Consider the following 15,310-nt stretch of genomic DNA (forward strand, 5'->3'; position numbering starts at 1 on the left):
AAATGTTCAAAATGTTTAAAGTGTTCAAAAAATGGAGGAGTCATGCAATCAGACTATCGCCGCCTACGGCTAGGACCAGCGACAGTCGGAGGGGGTGGAGATGGTGATCCGTCGTCGAAGGAAGAGCCGCCCTCATCCTCATCAGAAGAGTCGAGCGGGATGCCCTCGACCTCTAGCCTCATCCGAAGCCGCTCCACCTCCGCCTGAAGCCGGCTCACGGCACTGGACTGACGGGACTGATGCCTCCGCAGTCGCCCATTCTCCAACTCCTGCAAAGACAAGCGTATGTAAGAAAGGTCATCAAAATAATGAGAGAAGCAAAAAAGGTGAAAATGTATAAAAATTCATACCAGCTCATGTCGCTCGGAGTAGAGCCGGCCGATGTAGGACCGGGCAAAGCCAAACCACTGGCAGATCTCCTGGTATCGCTGGGCCGGCACCTGCAAATAAAAAATCCATTAAAAGGGATATTCAGGTAAGATACCTCTAACTTTGTACATTCAATGCAGGATAAATGCAGTACTCGTAAGACCACACCTGTAGCAGAGACAGAAAATAACACCAGTTAGTTGAACAGTTGGGAATAGCGGATCAAAGAAGAAAAAAAAAAGAGAGAATGAAAGTGTGTTACCTCCAAAGGCCGGATGAACAACCAGTTTGACTCACCGCTACCACGGGTCCAGACATCCAGACCGTGGTAAAGATGAGCCAAACCAAGCGTGGCCCAGTCGAAGGACCCAACCTGGCTCAGATCCCGAAGACACGCCAGCACCGCAGGGTCTCCCTTATTCTGGGAGGTGCACAGCAGCTGCGAGGAAATGATGTAGAACAAGAAGGACCGAGCAGCCTGGTCTCTCTCCTCGCGAGTATACGCAGGAGCAGCAGGTCGGACATCCTCTGGCAACTCTCGCCAAGCCTCCAACCGGGTCCTAATCCTCTCGGCCCAGAATCGGAAGACCATCTCGTAGGACATACATCCCTGCACGGTGTACCGAGTCTGTAAGGTAACACCGAGCAAGGAGCGCACGAGCTGAGCTCCGATGGCAGCTGTCTGGTACCGAGCGTCTAGCGGGGGAACCGGACCAGTGAAGCGTAAGCCGGTAATAGCAGCATAGTCCGTGGGAGTGAGGGTCATCTCTCCAAAACCGAACACAAAAGTGTGCGTGCAGTCGTTCCACCGCTCCATCAGTGCATATCGCATAGCGAGGCGAGAAACGAGGCTGTGTGCGGCGCAATCCAGCGGCATAGTCCCCGAAACCTGCAGCGACAACCCGTGCTCGCATAGGAGGGTCCAGCAGGTCCCAGAAGGCAGAAGCATCAATAGCCGATCCGCCTGAGCAGGCCTTGCCCAGATTAACCTGTAAGAAAATTTCAATTTCAATAAATATAAGACTGATAATTGTAAATTTTCTTCTATGACAGGATAAACAAAAGACTCGAGTTTTGGTTGGAACCATAGCTGCATCACGCAGCTCCCAGTCGCGTCACGCGTCTACAGAGTCGCGCCAAGTAGCGCAATCAGAAGCACAGCCGCGTAGCGCGCCTTAACACCCGCGTCACGCCACTCTACAGTCGCGTCACGCAACTGTTCAACATGTGTGGCCCCAGGAACAGATGCGTCACGCGACCACGAAGTCGCGCCACGCATCTCTCTAGCCGCGTCGCGCAACTGTTCGAGACTCTCATTCATTGACGAACAGTCGCGTCACGCAACTGTTCTTCCTAAGAACAGCTGCATGACGCAACTGTCGAAAGTACGCAGCAGTTTAACTTTAATTTCGTTCTACTACATTTATACTATTTTTGCGCAATTACAGGGCTAAATCAAGCCGTCCAGAGTTATCAACAATTAAAAGTTAACAAATCAAGGCCTAAAACACAGTCAAAAGAGGCTAATCCTAAGGTTCAAGGCAAGTTAGGGTTTCTGGTGTCTCGAACAGCCGCGTCACGCAACTGTTCTCACAAGAACAGCTGCGTCACGCAACTATTCATGGAAGAACAGACGCAGGCACAAACAATGAAAGATAATCCTATTGCTACAGTTACGGATCAAAAGTAGTAAAAATAGAAAATTGAAGAAATTTCGTACTAACCTCGGATCGAAAGCCACGCATCTGACTAGTTTCGTACCGGACTGGAAATTCCGAACCCGGCAACGGAAGGAGCTGCAATGGTCGCGTCCCGGGGGTTAGCGGGTTCCGACTCACTGGCACCGGCTCACCGTCGAACGTAGGAATATCGGGCAGAGCCCCGAGAACCTCCATCTCCGGAGTGTAGGCAGAAGTAGGGATTTCTGAGATTTGAGACATCCTTTCAGTTGAACAGTTCAGAGAATTTCCAATCGCTTAGGGTTTGTGAATACGTGAAATTGAATCGAGTGAGAAGGAAGTTACTTATAGTAAAACCAGCTGGGCCGAAGCCCATTCAACTGGGCCCAACAAGAGCATTGAGCCTATTATTCCTTTTCGAACCCAACAGGCCCACACGGCCCATTTCAAAAGCTCACGACGACCCATTCCGGCGACATGACGTCGATGTACGGCTCATATACAGTTGCAACTTTCATCAACTCACCGCACCGGGGTCAGAAGCATCAAATTGTCCAGATTACCCTCAGGTAAGTTCCCTTTTAAACGCTATATCATAAAGCATGTACTTGAAAATACAGGTAACAGTTTTGTTAAGTCTTTCCTGCCAAAATTTTTGGTAAAATTTTCGAAGAAAATAATAATAATGCGTTTACAAAAAAAAAAAGTGAATACTTTTGGTTCTAGGCTGGGATTCCGGACTGGGGACAAAAGTATGACCTTTTGCCTTAATAAGAATTTTTGCATGGGAACATGTGATGTTCCAATACCTTTCTAACAGAAAGCAAGGTCTGTTCGTACACGGACAGTACTCGTCTTTTTCTTGTGAACAATTCCTTTCAGGCCAACCGGTGATGATTTTTCGAAGCCGATAGGTCCTGCTGATTAGTGATGGTGCATTGCGAAGCTAGTCAGAACAATTTCAAAACAGTGATGATGTATTGCGAAGCTGTTTGAAATCTTCTTCCCCAGTCAATGATGTTGAGTTGCGAAGTTGACTAGGGTCAAATCAACATTTTTCGGGCCGATCAAACTGAGCCTCGAAGATGCCTTTTTCAAAACCGATTGGAGCCGACAAAGCCGATCAAACCGAGCTGAGTGGGTGGCCAGATCAAAGCTCTTCAAGCCGATCAAACCGAGCTTCGAAGACTTTGATATCAAATCAACATTTCCCGAGCCGATCAAACCGAGCTTCGAGGATGTCTCTTCAGATTACATGGAAGCCGACAAAGCCGATCAAACCGAGCTGAGTGGGTGGCCAGATCAAAGCTCTTCAAGCCGATCAAACCGAGCTTCGAAGACTTTGATATCAAATCAACATTTCTCGAGCCGATCAAACCGAGCTTCGAGGATGTCTCTTCAGATTACATGGAAGCCGACAAAGCCGATCAAACCGAGCTCAGTGGGTGGCCAGATCAAAGCTCTTCAAGCCGATCAAATCGAGCTTCGAAGACTTTGATATCAAATCAACATTTCTCGAGCCGATCAAACCGAGCTTCGAGGATGTCTCTTCAGATTACATGGAAGCCGACAAAGCCGATCAAACCGAGCTGAGTGGGTGGCCAGATCAAAGCTCTTCAAGCCGATCAAACCGAGCTTCGAAGACTTTGATATCAAATCAACATTTCCCGAGCCGATCAAACCGAGCTTCGAGGATGTCTCTTCAGATTACATGGAAGCTGACAAAGCCGATCAAACCGAGCTGAGTGGGTGGCCAGATCAAAGCTCTTCAAGCCGATCAAACCGAGCTTCGAAGACTTTGATATCAAATCAACATTTCCCGAGCCGATCAAACCGAGTTTCGAGGATGTCTCTTCAGATTACATGGAAGCCGACAAAGCCGATCAAACCGAGCTGAGTGGGTGGCCAGATCAAAGCTCTTCAAGCCGATCAAACCGAGCTTCGAAGACTTTGATATCAAATCAACATTTCTCGAGCCGATCAAACCGAGCTTCGAGGATGTCTCTTCAGATTACATGGAAGCCGACAAAGCCGATCAAACCGAGCTCAGTGGGTGGCCAGATCAAAGCTCTTCAAGCCGATCAAACCGAGCTTCGAAGACTTTGATATCAAATCAACATTTCTCGAGCCGATCAAACCGAGCTTCGAGGATGTCTCTTCAGATTACATGGAAGCCGACAAAGCTGATCAAACCGAGCTTAGGAGGTGACCGGATGATTGATTCAGCATTTTTTCGAACCGATCAAACCGAGTTTCGAGAGGATTGCCTGAAAGAAGGTTCGTCAATAGACCACTTTAGCATTAATCGTTTATACAATTAATGATAAAGTGGGGGGGCAAACTGTTTACGCGTGGATTTAGGCCTCCACCTGACCCGATGATGATATGAGAACAAAGGATGAGGTTTAACAATAAACCAGAAGTGCCTAAATCAAAAATTGAATCAAACCGCCCAAAGGAAGTCTGACCCATGTTAGGGCTGCGTCACGCAGCTAATACCTGCGTGACGGCACTCTTAGCTGCGTCACGCAGCTCTAACGGGTCTGACACCCTTGGCGCGCGCCAGTGCAGTGGCCTGCACTGTTTGTATGGATACGCGGCAACTGTACGAAAAGTAAGTCGCGTCACGCAGGCTTACGGGTGCGTCACGAGCTCATACCCGCGTGACGCGACTGCCCTGTCGTCCTAGCCATATAAATACTGCATTACACAGCAGAAACGGGACTTTTTTTAACCTTCCTCATTTTTCTCTCAAAAAGACTAAGGCATTTTAGACGAAAAGAAAAGGATTGCGGCTAGGATTTTCCTCAAATACTCCAGTGAGTACCTTTGAGTAAGATCAAGCCATTAGGCACATAGATTAAAAACTAAAAAAAAAAAAAAAGAAAAAAAAGAACATAAAAAAGGGGGGTTTTATTGTTAAGATTGGACGTTGGACACTTCTGGGATCGTGAAGTTTCATCATTAGATCAATCATATCGTATGCAATCCTCAAATCTGAGGGTTAGGTAATCATCTAATCCATCCTTTTACACTTTTAGTTATTTATTTGTGAAAATCCCATTTTCTTAGTATTTTAGTTAGTTTGGTTTTGATAAAATTTCATTTCGCCCATTTTTGAGCGTTTCTGAATCATATTAAACCTCTATTGATAAAAGAAAACGTAAAAAGAGCAGTTTGAATGGTAGTTGCAGACCAGAGCAGCCGCGTCATGCAGCTATCACTTGCGTGACGCGACTATTCATGTCCAAAAGTCTCTAACCTGGATTGGACCACCTGCGTGACGCAGCTATTCGCAGACTCAGGATACTTTTGTGTTTAATGCGATGTTTTGAATGGATAATCAATAAAACTGAGAATATTAATAAGTCGCGAATAGTTCTGTCACGCAGCTAGGAGTTCCGTCACGCGACTGTTCTTCATAGAACAGCCGCGTAATGCAACTGTTCCTATTTCCAGTAACATAAAAGAGTTGCGCCATGCGAGTGTTCTTTATAGAACACCTGCGTGACGCGACTGTTCTAAAATTCCAGGATAAATAAAGGGAGCTGCGTCACGCGACTGTTCCTTATGGAACACCTGCGTGACGCGACTGTTCTTAAAATCCCAGTGTATTTTCCTTATTTCACCTTAATTTTATATTATTAAGTGGGCTTTAATCTCAACTCAGAAAATGATCAAACATGGGCAAATTAAGTTTTAATCAAATCAAACCAATTAATTATTAATGATTTTTGAGGTTTTTAGGATTTATTTCCTTTTGCTTATTATTTATCAAATTATCAAATCCGGTTTGTGGCCCGCCTTTAACCATAAGGCAAGAGCGGGTCTTTTATTCTATTATGTGTTATGGATGGATGGTGGATGATATATCTTATTTGTGATGAATGCAATGGATGAAATTAATTGGGACGGTTAATTAATTTTCCACATAGGAACTCGGTTCGATTTATTCGGATTGGGTTTAAATAATTGGCTTTTTCTAAAAATAAAATCAAATTAGAAATCATAGGTTAAAAGAGGCCGGTTTTCCGGGCGTCGGCTTCCAACGGGCCGACGTACCCAATTCCCTTACCCAGAACCTCATCGGTTCGCCTGACCAGTCTTTTAAATAATTTGGCCTTGAATAAAATGGGTTAAAATGGAGTCACTTTTACAAAATAAAATCAAAACGGTCCCATTGCCGAAATAATGGGTGGCGACTTAAAATGTTTTTATAAGACCGATTTATCGGCATCGCGTATCCAAAAAAGGGTTCTTATCACCATTTTTCCAAAATAAACAATTAAATGCACATTCAAATAAATAAAACCTTTGATTTTCTCCGGGGGGGAAAACATTGGCAAAATCGAAACACTAGGTACTTAGATGAAGGAGTGATGCAGGATAGTGTAACACCCGCATATGTCAACTGGTTCGTTACCCCCTGATGATGCTGGGTTCCATGAAAATTGGCATCTAATGATATCCTCTACTAGAATAAAAATGTTGTTGTTGTTTTTCTTCTCTGTCTTCTTTTATTCTTGGGCCATGAGCTCCTAATTAATGTACTGCATTCTTTCAATTAATGGCTCTGATGACTCCGTCTTTATTAATTCCTGTTTTTTGCATACATGAATCAATAAAAGACAACAAATCTTTTCTTTCGAAATCATTTGTTGCGTTAGTTATTTGGGCCTCTTGCCCCCGGGTTAATAAATGAAAGCTTCATAAAAATGAATTATTCTGTAAAGATAAAAGCTTTCACTTGGAAACAAAAAGAATGGAGTGTCTATCTTATTACCTGCACAGATCAAACAAAAACAACATATGTAACTCCTTTATGTATGCATGAACCTATATGAGTACTAAGGTTTTATTCATGGTTTTATATTGATCTTTCCAAAGAAATCGCTGAGAAAATGGTGTTCGTCCTTCTGATCAGTGTTTAAAAGAACTCATTGCTTAGGCAGGTGTGAACCCCTCCCCCAAAAATATGCATATGATGAATATGACTAAGGGCAGAAATGCACGTGAATGTGTGAGTCGCCACCTTGTTTAATTTTTTAGGGTAAACTAGGAAAAAACCCTAAGTGACTCCAATTTTAATTAACCTAAGTCCAGGCTAATTATCCCAATGTTTAAGGCACAATCTACGAACCCGAGGTGGATCCCGAGACTATGTCATGCTGATTAACTAACCAATGACTGAATGCTTTGCAAGGTAAAAGATGTAATTGGACCAATGAAATGTTTAAGTGATTTCGATGATTTCGACTTGCCGCTCGGGGTTAAATCCCAAACGTGCCTACGTACTTCCGTTTGAATGGAAGATCAAAGTCAACGTAGTTCGATAGGCCTTTTTTAAAGGGATTTGAATGGGTATGCTTAATGCATGAGTGTGTGTATGCTTCGTGCATTTTGTTTAGGCATTTTGCCAAAGTTTGATTGATTTGTTGTTTTTAGGCATTTGTTGCCAAAAGTGTTGATTTAAGGCTTTTAGCTGTGAATACCCTTTTTAGCTGTGATTTAAGGCTTTTAGCTCAAAAAGCCAGTTTTCCCGGCCGCGGCGGTGGCGGATGCCCTTAAAGCAGGCGACAGCGGCTGCAGTCGCCTGTGAATACCCTTTTTGTTGAAGCTCAAAGAGCCTGTTTTCCCGGACTGCAAACAGTCCGGCCGGACCGAAGGCCATTTTGGAAGTTCACCGGAAGTATGCCAATATGGTACTTGAAACATCCGGAAAATTGCGAGGATCGCAGAACTGGTCCCGGAATATTTTTTGGAGGTCCAGAACTCCCGAAAAAGCCTCCAGAACGGAAAATAGAGCACTGGCAAGTCCACCCTCAGGGGGGCGGGCACGCCCGCCCTCAGAGGGCGGTCTAGTAGGGGGGCATGCCTGCCCTGTAGGGCGGGCAGAACCGCCCTCAAAGGGCGGTCTAGCCCGCCCCACTGGGGCGGGCATGCCCGCCCTCCAGGGCGGGCAGAACCGCCCTCAAAGGGCGATCCAGCCCCCCCCACTGGGGCGGGCACGCCTGCCCTTCAGGGCGGGCAGAACTGCCCTCCGAGGGCGGTCCGTGCCGGCCCTCAAGGGCGGGCACGCCCGCCCTTCAGGGCCGGCAGAACCACCCTCCGAGGGCGGTCCACGCCCGCCCTCCAGGGCGGGCAGAACCGCCCTCGGGTCTCTTTTTTCCTATAAAATTGGCCCCGGGACCTCCGTTTTTACTCACTCAGTCTGTGTTGACGGACGCTCCTTCTCCCCTGCGCTCCTTGCGTTTTCTTTTACTGCTTTTCTACATTTTTAATTTAGCTTTTATTGCCTTCTTGCTTTAATATTTGGCCACTTAAAATTAAATTAATTCTAAATTAATATTCCCTTAACGAGGAGCTTAACCTGGAGTTAAGAAGCGGTCGACGATTAAATCAGGTACATGAACTAAACTCAGCCTATTTAATTCTAGCACTTCATGCATATTTCTCTTCTACTCCTAATAACTCTACAACTGCATAAACACATTCATGTCATCAATTAGGCAAATAAACTGCCTCAATCAAATGTGATTAAGCTTAAATATCCGGTTAATTAATAATCGTGGTATTAATGCTAAATCCGACAATATTGGCTAAAAAGCCTAGTTAATTAATAACTACGGTTTAATTACCTTTATTTCGAACAGTCCGGCTTAAGTCCAATTAATCAATAATTGTGGCTAAAAAGCCTTAATCAATCACGTTTTGGCAACAAATTGCCTACAATTAAATCAACCACATTTTGGCAACAAATTGCCCACGGTTCAATCAATTTTTGGCAAACAAATTGCTTATAAATTAGATTAACCACTTTTTAGCGACAAATCGCTTAAATCAGAAGCTTTGGCAAAATGCCTTAGAATTAATCAATCTTTTGGCTAAAAGCCTTCAAACAATCATTTTGGCGACAATCGCCTAAATCACATCAACTTTTGGCAAAAATTGCCTAAATCCATTCATTTTGGCTAAAAGCCTTAAATCAGTTATTTTGGCGACAAACGCCCGAATAATCACTTTTGGCAAACAAATTGCCTAAATCTTTTGGCTAAACGCCTTCCAATATCAACTTTTGGCACAAATGCCTTAATCACTTTGGCGACAAATCGCCTAACCAATTTTTGGCAATAAATTGCCTAAATCACATCAATTTTAGGCAACAATTGCTTAAATCAATCTTTTTGGCTAAAAGCCATTAAAATCAACATTTTTGGCATCAAATGCCTAAAAATCAATTTTCAGGCAGAATGCCTAAACAAAATGCACAAAGCATACACACACTCATGCATTAAGCATACCCATTCAAAGCCCTTTTAAAAAGGCCTATCGAACTACGTTGACTTTGATCTTCCATTCAAACGGAAGTACGTAGGCACGTTTGGGATTTAACCCCGAGCGGCAAGTCAAAATCACATTTCATTGGTCTAAATCACATTAATCACCCTGCAAAGCATTCATTCATAGGTTAGTTCTTCAGCCTGACATAGTCTCGGGATCCATCTCGGGTTTGTAGACCATGCTTTAACATTGGGTTAATTAATCTAGTAATTAGGTTAATTAAAATTGGAGTCAACTTAGGGTTTTTTCCTAGTTTATCCTAAAATAATTAAACAAGGTGGCGACTCACACATCACGTGCATTTCTTCCTTTAGTCACACGCATTCATATGCCTATGATATTTGGGGGAGGGGTTCACATTAGCCAAAAAGATTGATTTAGGCAATTTGTTGCCAAAAGTTGATGTGTTTCAGGCGATTGTCGCCAAAATTGATTGATTTAAGGCTTTTAGCCAAAATGGGTTGATGTAGGCAATTTGTTTGCCAAAAAGAAATGTTGATTGGGCGATTGTCGCCAAAATGATTGATTTAAGGCTTTTAGCCAAAAGATTGATTAATTCAAGGCATTTTGCCAAAAATTGATGTGTAATTTAGGCAATTTGTTGCCAAAATATGATTGATTAAACTGTAGGCAATTTGTTGCCAAAAAACGTGATTGATTAAGGCTTTTAGCCACAATTATTGACTAATTGGACTTTTAGCCGAACTTGTTCGAAATAAAGGCGATTATACCTTAGTTATTAATTAACTAGGCTTTTTAGCCAGTATTATCGGATTTAGGCTTTAACACCACGATTATTAATTAACCGGGCATTTAAGCTTAATCATATTCACTTAAGGCAATTTATTTGCCAAAATGATGACGATGGTGTGAATGCAGTTGTAGAATTAGGAGTAGAAGAGAATGCATGAAATGCTGAAATTATAAACAGGGTTTCGTTATTACCTGAGTTAATCGGCGGCCGCTTCTTAGCTTCAGCTTGAAAACTCCCGATTAAGCTCCTCGTTAGGGAAATATTAATTAAAATTAAATTTAATTAAGTGACCAAGTATCACAACAACAAAATAATAAAAGCCTACACTAAATGCAGAAAAGCAGTAAAAGAACCGCAAGGAGCGTAGGGGAGAAGAGAGCGTCCGTCAACACAGACTGAGTGAGTAAAAAAGTCGCACCGGGGCTGTATTTATAGGGAAAATCCGGGCTGGAGGGCGGTCTCGGCGGCTGCCGCAACCAGTTCCGGCGGCCTCAGCCGCCGCCGCCGGTGCCGGCGGCTGTGAATACCCAAATTTTGAGGCTCAAAAAGCCAGTTTTTCCGGACTGCAAACAGTTCGGCCGGACCGGAGGCCATTCGGAAAGTTCACCGAAAGTATGCCAATATGGTACTTGAAACGTCCGGAAAATTACGAGAATCGCAGAACTGGTCCCGGAATATTTTTTGGAGGTCGGGAACTCCTGAAAAAGTCTCCAGAACGAAAAGACTAGCTAGTCCGCCGGCCGCCGGGTACGGCGGCGGCTGCAGCCGGCCAAGGCGGCACTGGCCGCCGGACTCAGCGGAGCCGACCGCCGATCACGGCGGCAAAAATAGTATCTCTCTCCCCAAAAGCATGTTTTTTTTTACCGCCGCACAAAGAAAATATTTTGTTGCGAATGAACAAGATATTGAGGAATTGTCCATACGTAAAATCATAATTCTTGATACGGGCCTTTTCCACATAAAAAGGGAATCTTTTGTTTTTGTTACAATAGAAGCAGAAGTGATGTAGATTATTCAAGAATCGAAGTCGCTGCCGCCGGGCCCGGCGGCAACGGCCGCCCTCCAGCCCGATTTTTGCCTATAAATGCAGCCCGACACTCCGTTTTTACTCACTCAGTCTGTGTTGACAGACGCTCCTTCTCCCCTACGCTTCTTGCGATTCTTTACTGCTTTTCTGCATTTAGCATAGGCTTTTATTATTGTGTTGTTGTGATACTTGGTCACTTAAATTGAATTAAATTAATTAATATTCCCCAAACGAGGAGCTTAATCCGGAGTTTTTCAAGCTGAAGCTAAGAAGTGGTCGTCGATTAAATCAGGTACATAAACGAAACTCTGCCTATTTAATTTTAGCACTTCATGCATATTCTTCTTCTACTCCAATTCTGAATTAAACTATTGCATCAATGCATTCATGTCATCAGTTCGGCAAATAAACTGCCTTAATTAAATATGATTAAGCTTAAATGCCCGGTTAATTAATAATCGTAGTATTAAAAGCCTAAATCCGACAATATTGGCTAAAGCCTAGTTAATTAATAGCTATGGTATAATCGCCTTTATTTCGAACAATTCGGCTTAAGTCCAATTAATCAATGATTGTGGCTAAAAGGCCTTAATAAAACACGTTTTTCTTTGGCAATTTTTGCCTACATTGCAATTCAATTGATCTCTTTTGGCAAACAAATTGCCTATAAGTAGATTAATCTTTTTTAGCGACAAATCGCTTAAATCGAAACTTTGGCAAAATGCCTTGAATTAATCAATCTTTTGGCTAAAAGCCTTAAAATCAATCAATTTTGGCGACAATCGCCCAATCAACACCTTTTGGCAAACAAATTGCCTAAATCAACTCATTTTGGCTAAAAGCCTTCAAATAATCAATTTTGGCGACAATCGCCTAAATCACATCAATTTTTGGCAATAAATTGCCTAAATCAATCTTTTTGGCTAAAAGCCTTAAATCAACACTTTTGGCAACAAACGCCTAATCAAATCAATCAATTCTTTGGCAAAATGCCTAAACAAAATGCACAAAGCATACACACACTCATGCATTAAGCATACCCATTCAAAGCCCTTTCAAAAAGGCCTATCGAACTACGTTGACTTTGATCTTCCATTCAAACGGAAGTACGTAGGCACATTCAGGATTTAACCCCGAGCGGCAAGTTGAAATCACTTAAACATTTCATTGGTCCAATTACATCATTCACCTTGCAAAGCATTCATTCTTCGGTTAGTTCATCAACATGACATGGTCTCGGGATCCACCTCGGGTTCGTAGACTATGCCTTAGACATTGGGATAATTAATCTAGTAATTAGGTTAATTAAAATTGGAGTCAACTTAGGGTTTTTTCCTAGTTTACCCTAAAATAATTAAACAAGGTGGCGACTCATACATTCACGTGCATTTCTGCCCTTAGTCATATGCATTTATATGCTTGATATTCGGGGGAGGGGTTCACAGTTTGGCGACTCCGCTGGGGAGTTATGTAATCATTTTGCATAAAGTGGACTACGATTGTTGTGTAAACTAACCTGCCCTTCTTTAGGGCATTATTTTACTATGCTTGGTTTTGTAGGGTACCCTAACATGAATCAAGTATTCTTTCTTTAAGAATACGAGATGAGGAAATTTGGACTCAATTTGTACAATTTAATTAAAACATTTTAACTTGTTGATTTATTTGCACGATTGAGAATCCTTTTCTCCATTGCATAAAAAATGAATTTCAAATGAATTTCTTCTCTCTCTGTTCAAACTTCTGAGTCTGGATAGCAAGTAGCACTGATCGGCAAGTCTCTTTGATTATGTCGACGGATAGCCAAAGCGTCCTCCCTGTTACCGCAAACCATCCCTAATCCTTTTGGGGATGGCCCATGAGTATGCATACCGTTGGACCCACGCGAAACTCTTTGTTTCACATGTGGTTAGGTATATCCATGCTCAAGGTTCAAGGGTCCCTTAATAAGCCAATTCTCTATTTGTGTCATAGCCTATAGAACCTATCCTTTAGGACTGTATGCACCCAATGATGCGGATCATATCATTAAAACAAAGTATGACGTGTTGTTTTGCGCATTCACGACATATCATAAACATTGAATAAACACAAAGAGAACACAAAACACTCTTTTGTTTTTAGTCATGCACAGTTGGACAAAGAGTCGATCTACCTCACATCACTACCCTGATACATGAACCACTATACCCTAATCCCATTACCTTTATCCTATCAGGTACCCGCTGTTCGAGTGCCTATCCAAGTTCCAGTCACACCTACAGTGCTATCACCAGCTTCACCAGCTACTCCAGCTTCACCTACAACTCCAACAACCCCACCTGCACCAATGGCATCACTTACTGACATCCAAAACCTCATTGAACAACTGGAGGCCAGAATGGAGGCTAGAATGAATGAGGCATTAGCTGCCCAGAGAACAGCCCTAATAGCTGAGCTAGGTATTGGTAATGGAAATGGGGCTTCCGCTGGGGGAAGTGGACCTGCTACCTCCAATCAGGGACCTGCTGCTGAACCGACAAACCATGCCCTTAACCTGGATGACATGCCCTCCAGAACTGTTTCTGAGCTGGAAGCTCAGAAAATGAGAGAAAAACTGGAACTCCTGGAAAGGTCAATCACTGCCCTTAAAACACATAAGGAAGTGGTGGACATGGACTCCTTGTCCTTGTTCCCTGAAGCAAGACTGCCAACAAAGTTCAAAATGCCCAACATGGATAAGTTTGACGGAACCACTTGTCCCAAAACGCACCTGAAAATGTATGTGGGTGCCCTAAACCCGTTCAGACTGAACAGCGAGCTCCTTGCTCAGTTGTTTCAACAATCACTCACCGGTGCTGCTTTGAGGTGGTTTGTCAGCCTGGATCGCTCTAAAATGAAGACCTGGGAAGACATCTGCAATGCATTTAATACGCAATACCACTATAATATGGAGGTTGATGTTACTTGGAGGGAACTGGAAACCACCAAACAGAAGAACAACGAACCCTTTTCCTCGTTGCTTACGAGGTGGAGGGCCAAGGCCGCTCAAATGATCAATCGGCCTTCTGAGCAAGAACAGGTGGACATAATTATAAAGAACCTGCAGCCTGTCTACCAACAACAATTACAAACTCAGTACCTACCAACGTTCCAGTCGCTCATTGCCACTGCTACGAAGGTAGAGGATTTAATTCAAATGGGGCAACTGAAAGAAGACTCGGGAACCTCAAAATACAAGAAACCTAGCCAAGCTAGCAAAGTCCACGAAGTGGCAAGCATCACCCCCACGAATCCTTTACGCGTGGGAAATATGAGAAATGGCAATCAGTCGAGAAGAACATATACTGATCTCGGGATGCCAATCCTTTTGGTATTCCGAGAGGCTGTCAAAGCAAGCTACATCAAGCCTTTGGAAGCAAGGCCACCACCCAACCCATTACCAAGGAACTACAGAACCGACGAATACTGTGAGTACCATCAGGGAAGTGGGCACAAGACTGAAGCGTGCTGGATGCTCAAGAACCGCATCCAAGACCTGGTGGACAACGGTTCAATTATTCCAAGGAGTAAGCCAAACATTAGTACTAATCCCTTACCAAATCACGGGGTAAATGCTATTGTTGCTGACCAGGAATTGATCGATCCTTTCGAGCTATTCCTAGAAATGAATGAAATCTGTGTCCTAGATCTGAATGACCTAACTGAAGAGGTCGATGCTATAACCAGGAGCGGAAGACAGTATGAACCACTAGTCCTGGACAAAGTCCAAAATAACCCCTACCAGAGGGCAGATGAGCCAAAGGAAGACCCGGTACTCTCACAGTTGAAGAAAACCCAGGCTAAAGTGTCAATTTGGGAACTTCTGGCATCATCCTTTCCTCATCGCCAAGCTCTTTGCAAGGCTTTGAGTCAACTGCAAACATCGGTGGAGGTTAGCCCTGAAGTGCTGGTGTCCACCCTCACCCAATCATCAAAGATGCAAAGCATCGGATTTTCTGACGATGACTTACCCAAGGAAGGAGGCAATCACAACAATGCCCTTTATGTCACTGTTCAGACCAGAGATAAAACTGTGCCCATGGTTCTCATTGATAATGGGTCAGCAATGAACGTCTGCCCACTAAGGGTAGCCAACTGTCTAGGATTGGAAGAAACAGA

Source organism: Jatropha curcas, chromosome 6, assembly GCF_041381405.1.
Source record: "Jatropha curcas cultivar XTBG-Jc1 chromosome 6, XTBG_Jcur_1.0, whole genome shotgun sequence".
Taxonomy (NCBI): domain Eukaryota; kingdom Viridiplantae; phylum Streptophyta; class Magnoliopsida; order Malpighiales; family Euphorbiaceae; genus Jatropha; species Jatropha curcas.